Source organism: Phocoena sinus, chromosome 20 (genome assembly GCF_008692025.1).
Source record: "Phocoena sinus isolate mPhoSin1 chromosome 20, mPhoSin1.pri, whole genome shotgun sequence".
NCBI lineage: Eukaryota > Metazoa > Chordata > Mammalia > Artiodactyla > Phocoenidae > Phocoena > Phocoena sinus.
This window is the reverse complement of record NC_045782.1, coordinates 11,785,883-11,796,287: the sequence shown is the minus strand read 5'-3', so window position 1 is coordinate 11,796,287 and position 10,405 is coordinate 11,785,883.

Sequence of the window (10,405 nt, the reverse complement as noted above, 5' to 3'; positions counted from 1 at the left end):
TCTGTAGCCTGGCTCTCACACAGGAATAAGTTCCCTTCCCTGAACCACAGGCTCTGGGAGTTGGGAGTTAGAAGGGACCCTAAAGTTCACCAGGTGTGACCTCCTCTCAAAGTAAAAGCCCCAGGGCAGCACGTCTCCAGTTTTAGTGAGCATGGGTATCATTTGGAAGAAAAATGCAAATTCCTGGGCCCTGCCCCAAATATTTTCATTCCCTTAAGGCTAGGATGGGACCTGCAAATCTGTATTTTGCTCTCAAGCTGCCATTTCGGAAGCACAGATTTTTGCAACTGTTCATCAATTTCAATTCAAATGCCATTTCCTTAAAAAAAAAAAAAAAAGTCCTGTTCTTACGACCACCCACCAAAAGCACCTCCACCCCAAACACTTTCTATCCCATTACCCCTTCTTATTCCCTTAGAGCCCCTGTCACTCTTGAATATGATCTTATTTACTTATTGTCTGTGTCCCCCACTAAGACGGTAAGCTCCAGGAGGGCGGGGACCTTGCCTTTGGACATCTCTGCATCCCATGCCCACCGCTATGACTGCTACATAATATGTCAGTACATATTTGTTGAGTGAAACTCAGGCCTGACGTTTTAAACAGGGAGATTTCCGCTGCTGCCCTGTTCCAGTCATGGCTGGGGATTTTGGAAGCTGACATCATCCTGGGGAAAAGGCTTAGGAATTGTCACCAGGCCTCCCTTCCTCACTCTCCTGCCAGCCTCTTCCTCAGCCCTCCCCTCACACAGCTCTCCAGCACTCAGAGGAGATGCAGCCTCAGTGGAGTGACACCACGCCTTATGAGGAGGCCCACCAACCTGCTCTTGTTTGCCCTCCAGTGTGGGCAGCCCCTCCTGAACCCCCCAGGCCCAGCCAAGACCAGGCTGCAGTTTCCGACAGAACTATCCAGGTGCTTTACAGCCAACGAGGGACATCCAAAGGGGAAAGCGCTGCTCTCAGGGCCAGGGCCAGACCCCTCCTTGTGGGCTCCCTCACAGCTTCTCAGGCTAGATCCAGACCCATCAGTGGGTCAGGACATCAGTTTACTGGGTTCCAACCAGCATATTCACAAAAAGAAAATATCAGAGTGTGTTTAAGGAAGTAAGTGTAGACAGTTTGGTGAAATGTTTGTTTGAAGCATGTGTGTGCGTACAATGACGTGTAATATATTCTTGTGGGTCATGGTCAAAACAATGTGAAAAATACTTCCCTGGAGCTGCAAACCTAAGTATCTGCAACCTACCTCCGCATCACTGGGGCCGGCTCACCTCCCCACGTTCAGATCTAACTCCCGTTATACCCAAAGTGGGAGCAGGGGTCTTTGCTTTTTTACTGGCCGCACGTGCAGAAGTTCCCATTACCAGGGATCGAACCTGCACCCACTGCAGTGGAAGTGCCAAGTCTTAACCACTGGGCCGCCAGGGAAGTACCAGAGTCTGCTTTTTACGTTTGCATTATTAGAAGTTCAAGTCAGGGGTGTTTCCAAATCCCAGATGAATTCTCCACTCGAATGAAAACTGCCTGCTGTCTCTGAGTGGTTCTTCCAGCCTCTACCTAACCCATCTCAACAGGCACCCTGTTCAAATGATCTGCCACCACTACCGGGCAAATGCTTATCAGCTTAGCAAGTAGTAAGTCAGGGGTCGGGGGGAATGGCTAGTTCTCAAAGTAGTCAAAGCCCCCTTCCCTCTCCTCCCCCAAAGGCATCCACATCACGCTTCATTATAATGACTGTCGTCCACCTTAAAGAAAGGGGCTGGCAGTGAAGGGACTGACCAATCTCATCTGGTTCGTAAGACTGTCTCGTTGGATGATTTAAGGTAGCTGCAGTGAAGTGATGGGAAATTATTAAATGAACTCAGAAAATATTCTCCAAAAAATTAAAAGGAAGCAAAAGAGAAATAAAATACAAATCTCATCAAATAACGTCCTTGGAGGAGAGGTTCAATTTCCCACCCCAGAGGAGAGGAGGGCTCAAACGAGGCCTGAGATAGGAAATCTGAATCTGTCCTAGGGCACAAAAGGAAGTCATCACAAGGCAAGGAGAGCCCTCCTTCAGAGCCCGAAATATCCTGGACGACCTAGAAGGGACAAGAGTGGGAGAGGCGTGGCACGGAAAGGGTTTCATGAAGCAATTCATCCTTTAATTTTTCTTTTGCTCGGAGGAGTCCTGCTTTGATAAACACATTCCATTAACAGACATTACTGGTCCATTTAAGAAATAGTATTTCTCAGGGTATATGCCCAGTAGTGGGATTGCTGGGTCATATGGTAGTTCTGTTTGTAGTTTTTTAAGGAAACTCCATACTGTTCTCCATAGTGGCTGTATCAATTTACATTCCCACCAACAGTGCAGGAGGGTTCCCTTTTCATCACACCCTCTCCAGCATTTACTGTTTCTAGATTTTTTGATAATGGCCATTCTGACTGGCATGACTACCTCATTGTAGTTTTGATCTGCATTTCTCTAATAATTAGCAATGGTGAGCAGAGTGAAGTCAGTCAGAAAGCGAAAAACAAACACCATATGCTAACGCATACATATGGAATCTTAAAAAAAAAATGGTTCTGACAAACCTAGCTGCAGCGCAGGAATAGAGGTAGACATAGAAAATGGACTTGAGGACTTGGGGTGGGAGGGCGCAGCTGGGCTAATGTGGGAGTAGCATTGACATATACACACTAACTAATGTCAAATATTGGCTGGTGGGAAGCAGCCGCAGAGCACAGGGAGATCAGCTTGGCGCTCTGTGATGACCTAGAGGGGTGGGACAGGGAGGGCGGGAGGGAGGCTCAAGAGGGAGGGGATGTGGGGACACGCGTGTGCACATGGCTGATTCCCTTTGTTGTGCTACATCAACAAACACAGTATGGTGAAGCAATTAGACTCCAATAAAGATTAAAAATTTTTTAAAAAAAGAAATAGCAGATACTAATGTTGCTTAGAAGAGTCAACAGGAAGAAGGAAGCCTGTCTCCGCAGGAAGCATTTCTGAGTCCTGTCTTAAGTGATGGGTTCTTACTCATTACTCAGTTCTCAGAATGTGACCTGGGGAAAAACTCCACTGAGGTGTCACTTTAAAAGACTAAACGTCAAATGCTGGCTCACTGGGCACTGAAAAGGATAAAGATTCAAACTCAAACCAACCAAACCCACACAGCGGCGCCAGCACGGACACGGCGCACGGTCTAGCAAGACGGCCCTGCTTGTGCTCCCTGCGGGGTTCTCCCCACCTTCGTGAAACAGCCCTCGGCCATCCCACCTCTGTCTCCTCGAGTTCACAGGACCGTAGTGATGAACCGCGAGCACGCGGGACATCCTCGTGTGAAACCCGAGAGTGGGTGCGGCGTCCACAGCTCCTGCACTCAGTCCTCCCATAGATTCTTCCTCTTTGTTGCAGTCTCTATACCCACCTGCCTTTCTGGCCTCACGAGCCCTTTACAAACACCAGCTTCAGGGGAACCGACTGACAGCTTTATCACATCCCACGCTTTCCAACCCCTGTGCCTCTGCTCAGGCGGGTCTCTCCTCAGTACTTCATGGCTTCAAGGCTCAGCCTTTACAGCGCTTTGTCTCCTTCACAGAGGCCTCCTGGATCCCCCTCCTCTAAATTCCCAAAGGACAGGATCTGATCTGTATGTTTCAGGGAGTTACAGCTGAGTGCACACCTTATCTGTCCTATAGGGCGATGAAGGCAGAAAAGGCTTTACCACCCTGCTCCACTGGGTCTATAATGAGATAAGTGGTCATCCAGAAGAGAAGGGGGGATGGGGGGAGGGAGGGAAGGAGGAAGGGGGGAAGGGTGATTCCTGATCATCCAGCCTCTACCCATTAGCCTGCATATTTGAAGTGTCAAGAGTAGAGTGGCTAAGCCTTTATCTTTGAGTGTGTATTTCTAGAATATTTCAACAGAGATAACTCTACTAGAGCATTATGTTACATTTGTCTCCTGAAGCAACTTGTCAGTCATCAAGACTCCAAGTCTGTGCTGAGCGCTACCCACTGACAAAGTGTAATCAGATGAACAAACCCTGAGCTCATTAACTAGTAGCTCACAGGGTGTGGGTCTTGACATCAAAGCTCACCCAGAGTGCTTGCCCCAAAAGCCAATTCGCAAGCCCAAGCCGGACTAGAGCATCAGGACCCTTAGTGGGTAGAGCCCAGGAACCTGACGTGCTGAGCTCCACCTGTGCCTCTTCCCCAGCAACGCCTGTGAACCTCCACTACCCCCTAGCTGCTGCTGCCCTACACCCTGCCCGCCCGTAATGAAGCCTCTGTGGAAAAACATTAGACCTGAAGATTCCTCCTTAAACTAGCTGATGGCCTCGGGCAAGTTGTTTCCTCCTCCAGGAACAGCTAATGGTGCCTGGAGTGACTGATAGATGGCTGCAAAAGGACAAAGCCTGGGGTAGAACAGATGCTTTTTCTTAAGTGACCCAGCCTAAACAGAGTAGGTCTGTGAAGCTGGATGGAAAAATAGGTTACGTATTTATTTTTACTACACTTTAACTGAAATTTACCATTTCCTTCAATTATGAATGTAGGCAACAAACCACAGGAGTATTTGCAGTGCCTGTATCTTAACAACAGTAGAAATTACACATATTTCCCCATTTTCCTTTCTTAATAAAGAAGTATGTATCTCCATAAAATTTTTTTTAATATTCTGATCACTGTTTCAATATAACTGGTTCTTTATAAACTTATATATTTAAAAACAAGCTGATGGAAAAATACGATAAAGCAAGCATAGTAAAATGTTAATGGAAGAAGCCAGGTGTTCAGTGTGAAATTCAATTTTTCTGTATGTTTGAAGATGTTCACAATAAAATGCTGGGAAATTATCTGAGAAGCCGTCCCTAGGCTTCAGCAGATCGCCAAACGGGTCTATGGCAAACAAACAAGTTAGGAACCCCTGACCTAGAGGTTCTAGTGTCCTTAACTTGCTACTCTACCCGTGAGTTCTTCACCTAGGAGGCAAAGGACCCCAAGCTCCAGTGTAGAATCCAGGAGTTAGGCTGGTAGCCTTTCCCAGACTAGGAAATCTAAAAGGTCTGCAGAACCACAGTGGGCCAGTGGTGTTTTCTCCCACCCCAGCAGTCCAACGTCAATCTCAGACCTCACAGCTCTAAAGAGAGGAAAAAAATTCCTGACCACATTCATCTTTGCTCACAATTACACCTGCTCCAATACACAAGTGGCAAAATACTACAAACAACTTAAATGTTAATCAATAATGGTGTAGTTAAATAAATTATGGTACCTCCCAAAACAGATACACAGGACAATAAACCATCCATTAAAAAGAATAAAATAGATTTCCAGTTCATATAAAATGATCTCCAAGATAGATTAGTAAATGAAAAAAAGCAAAATACAGAAGAGTGTATACATTATATACTACGATTTGCAATTTTAAAGGATGTTTTTATATGCATAAACTCTCTCTTGAAGAATGCACAGAAAAAAGAAACTGGTAATCCTGGTTTTCTCAGAGGAAAAAAAAAAAAGGACAACTGGGGGCCTGGGGCATGAGGGAGACTGATTTTTGCACTGTTTGAATTCTGTTATCATGAGTATGAACCATTACCACGTGAAGAGAATAAATAAATTCACTGTTCCTGAAAAAAATAAAAAGAAAGAAAAACTTACCCCAGGGTAGGACACTAGTCAAACCCAGGAAACAAGGCCAGGAGCTCGAGAGCATCTGCCAGCGCTCTGGGCAGGGCTAGCCCAGCCCCCTTCCCAGACCCTGCAGAGAAGACGCCTCCAGAGAGCACACCTGCAGTCCCCCGACCACTCAGGACTGCAGCTGTTACAGGTCCTAGGAGTTGACCAACCAGACCCAGAATCCAATCCTGGGGCAGAGGGAGGGGGAGCAGAGCTGCCAGCTGCCTCTCCTGGAGGCTGGCACCCTGGTCCTGTCTTCCCTGTGATACTTAGGAAGAGTTCCTCGTTTAGACAGACCACCAGCAATACTACTTGCTTCCTAATGCCCAGCAGCAAATCTGCAAGACTCAGTTTCCCCACTTCTGGAGAGCACATTGCTCTCTAATTCTAAGTCAAATCACTCTTACTTGCAGGATACAAAATTAATGCACAGAAATCTCTTGCATTCCTATACACTAATGATGAAAAATCTGAAAGAGAAATTAAGGAAACACTCTCATTTACCACTGCAACAAAAAGAATAAATACCTAGGAATAAACCTACCAAGGGAGACAAAAGACCTGAATGCAGAAAACTATAAGACACTGGTGAAAGAAATTAAAGATGATACCAACAGATGGAGAGATATACCATGTTCTTGGATTGGAAGAATCAATATTGTGAAAATGACTATACTACCCAAAGCAATCTACAGATTCAATGCAATCCCTATCAAATTACCAATGGCATTTTTTATGGAACTAGAACAAAAACTCTTAAAATTTGGATGGAGACGCAAAATTCCCCGAATAGCCAAAGCAGTCTTGAGGGAAAGAAATAGAGCTGGAGGAATCAGACTCCCTGACTTCAGACGATACTATAAAGCTACAGTAATCAAGACAATATGGTACTGGCACAAAAACAGAAACATAGATCAATGGAACAAGATAGAAAGCCCAGAGATAAACCCACACACCTATGGTTAACTAATCTATGACAAAGGAGGCAAGGATATACAATGGAGAAAAGACAGTCTCTTCAATAAGTGGTGCTGGGAAAACTGGACAACTACATGTAAAAGAATGAAATTAGAACACTCCCTAACACCATACAAAAAAAATCAACTCAAAATGGATTAGACACCTAAATGTAAGACTGGACACTATAAAACTCTTAGAGGAAAACATAGGAAGAACACTCTTAGACATAAATCACAGCAAGACCTTTTTTGACCCACCTCCTAGAGTAATGGAAATAAAAACAAAAATAAACAAATGGGACCTAATGAAACTTAAAAGCTTTTGTAAAGCAAAGGAAACTACAAACAAGACGAAAAGACAACCCTCAGATGGGAGAAAATATTTGCAAACGAATCAATGGACAAAGGATTAATCTCCAAAATACATAAACAGCTCATGCAGCTCAATATTAAAAAAACAAACAACCCAATCCAAAAATGGGCAGAAGACCTAAATAGCCATTTCTCCAAAGAAGACATACAGATGGGCAAGAAGCACATGAAAAGCTGCTCAACATCACTAATTATTAGAGAAATGCAAATCAAAACTACAATGAGGTATCGCCTCACACCAGTTAGAATGGGCATCATCAGAAAATCTACAAACAACAAATGCTGGACAGGGTGTGGAGAAAAGGGAACCCTCTTGCACTGTTGGTAGGAATGTAAATTGATACAGCCACTATGGAGAACAGTATGGAGGGTCCTTAAAAAACTAAAAATAGAATTACCATATGATCCAGCAACCCCACTACTGGGCATATACCCAGAGAAAACCATAATTCAAAAGGACACATGCACCCCAATGTTCACTGCAGCACTATTTACAATAGCCAGGTCACGGAAGCAACCTAGATGCCCATCAACAGATGAATGGATAAAGAAGATGTGGTACATATACACAAGGGAATATTACTCAGCCATAAAAAGGAACGAAATTGGGTCATTTGTTGAGACGTGGATGGGTCTAGAGACTGTCATACCGAGTGAAGTAAGTCAGAAAGAGAAAAACAAATATCATATATTAACGCATACATGTAGAACCTATAAAAATGGTACAGATGAACCGGTTTGCAGGGCAGAAATTGAGACACAGATGTAGAGAACAAATGTATGGACACCAACGGGGGAAAGTGGCGGGGGCTGGGGGTGGTGGTGTGATGAAATGGGCGATTGGGATTGACATGTATACACTGATGTGTATAAAATGGATGACTAACAAGAACCTGCTGTATAAAAAAATAAATAAAATTAAATTTAAAAATTAAAAATTTTGAAGAAAATGTTTATAGATTCATGTAAGTGAATATATCTATAATAGATTCAAATGAAAAAAGAAAACTGCAATGCATGGAAATATTATTTTAGGAAAAATTTATGTAGCTATGACAGTAAGCCTTCCGATTCAGGAACTTGGTGTGGCCTGCCATATGTGCAGATCTTACTTTGTGTCCTTCAGTAAGATTTCACATTTCTTTTATTTAGGTTCTTTAACATTTTGTTAAATTTAAATGTATGAGGTGTGTATTATAAGCGGTGTATTTTCCCCTGTCCATTTCTAACTGGCTACTACTCATATTAAAAATAAAAACAATAAGAAAAACATAAACAAAACCCAACTTATCAGTTTGTGTCTTATGTAACTTTATAACTTCTTATAAATTCTTATACCACTTTACAAATTCTCTTTTTAATTCTAGTAATCTTTTACTAGATTCTCATGGGTTTTTGAGACCTCTACAATTACAGGCAAATTATGCTTTTCTAATATTACAAAATTATTTCATACCCTTATCTATTTCATCAGACCAGATCTCTACAAATAATGAATCACATTATTAAGAGTAAGTACCTCCTGTGCCTGATTTTAAGGAAACAGCCTCAGAAATTTGCCATTTAGTATATTTGCTAAAAATTTTTGGTAAATGTCTTTATCATTATGCAATAACTTCCTTCCCTTCCTAACCTACTTAGAAGTTTTATTAGGAAAAGTTGCTAAGTGTTATCAAATGCCTTTGTAGCATTTTTCATATAACCTAATTGTTTTTCTCCTTTAATTTGCTGTTGTAAAAAATTCAAGTTTTGTTTTAATTTAGACTTCATCTTTAATACCAGACAACGAGACTGCCCTAAGACCAGAAAGTGCCAGATGCCATCCAGGAGCGATTGGAAGGACACTACATATGCCTCTCTTTGTCCTGATTGTTTTGGACACTGAATTCTGCTTTTTCAAATATGAAAATTGCCACCCCTCCTTCATTTTTGTTTGCATTTTCCCAATATCTTTATCTATTTTTCAAATTGCTTGTTATCTTGTTTTACAAGTGTTTCTTCAAATAATACACATTTGGGCTTCCTTGGTGGCGCAGTGGTTGAGAGTCCGCCTGCCGATGCAGGGGACACAGGTTCGTGCCCCGGTCCAGGAAGATCCCAAGTGCCGTGGAGCGGCTGGGCCCGTGGGCCATGGCCGCTGAGCCTGCGCTCCGCAACAGGAGAGGTCACAACAGTGAGAGGCCCGCATACCGCAAAAAAAAACAAAAACAAAAACAAATAATACACATTTGAATCTGACTTTTCAGCCCATCTGACAGTCTCTGTCTCCTGAGTGCATTCACGCTTAGGGAAGTAATTAATGTACTTGGTTTTATTCCTTCCATCTTAAATACAATCTCACTTTCCTTCTTCTTACTTTTGCTGAATTAGCCATTTTCGTCCCTGTCATTTATTCCTGTTCCTTTTTCCTCCCTGTCATTCCTCTGCTTGTCTTTCTTTCCTGTCAGTTTTGAAGTCCTACTGTGCTTTAAAGATCAGCTCATGCCTATATATTCCTGAGTCATCTTCAAATATATATATTCTATCAAAAGAAAATAATAATGTTATACAATATGTGGGGGCTTCCCTGGTGGCGCAGTGGTTAAGAATCCGCCTGCAAATGCAGGGGATATGGGTTCGAGCCCTGGTCCGGGAAGATCCCTCATGCCGGGGAGCAACTAAGCCCATGTGCCACAACTACTGAGCCTGCGCTCTAGAGCCCGCGAGCCACAACTACTGAGCCCACATGCCACAACTACTGAAGCCCACACTCCTAGAGCCCGTGCTCGACAACAAGAGAAGCCACCGCAATGAGAGGCCCACACACCACAACGAAGAGTAGCCCCCACTCGCCGCAACTAGAGAAAGTCCGTGCATAGCAACGAAGACCCAACGCAGCCAAAAATAAATTAATTTAAACAAATGTTATACAACATGTATTTTTTTTATACAACATGTATTTTTATACTATATGTATTTTTAACACACATGCACCAAGCATCTATAGCTGCTCACACCTCCCTCAACCCCGAACAGGACAGAAGCTTTAGTTCTAGGTTACCGTTAAGTTTTTCTTTAAAGGATGACTCTTCTATTTCAAAAGTCCCTACTTAGCATTTATATTACAAAGTCCTAGTCACATCATTATTATCTATTTAACTTTAATAATATATATATTGCAAGATTCGCTGCTCCCATTATTCCTCTCCTTTTTGTCTTTCCCTATCTTGGGATTTCTGTTCTGAACCAACTGTCATTTGATAGAGTATTTCCCCAAGTGCTGTCCTCAGGTAAGTACATGGACAGAATACTTCTTAAATGCCTGCACTTGTGACAATGTTTATTTTGCCCTGACGAATGAATGATGTCTTTTCCTGGTTAGTGATTTTGGGGCCTTAGTCTTCTTCCCTCAGGATTCTACAA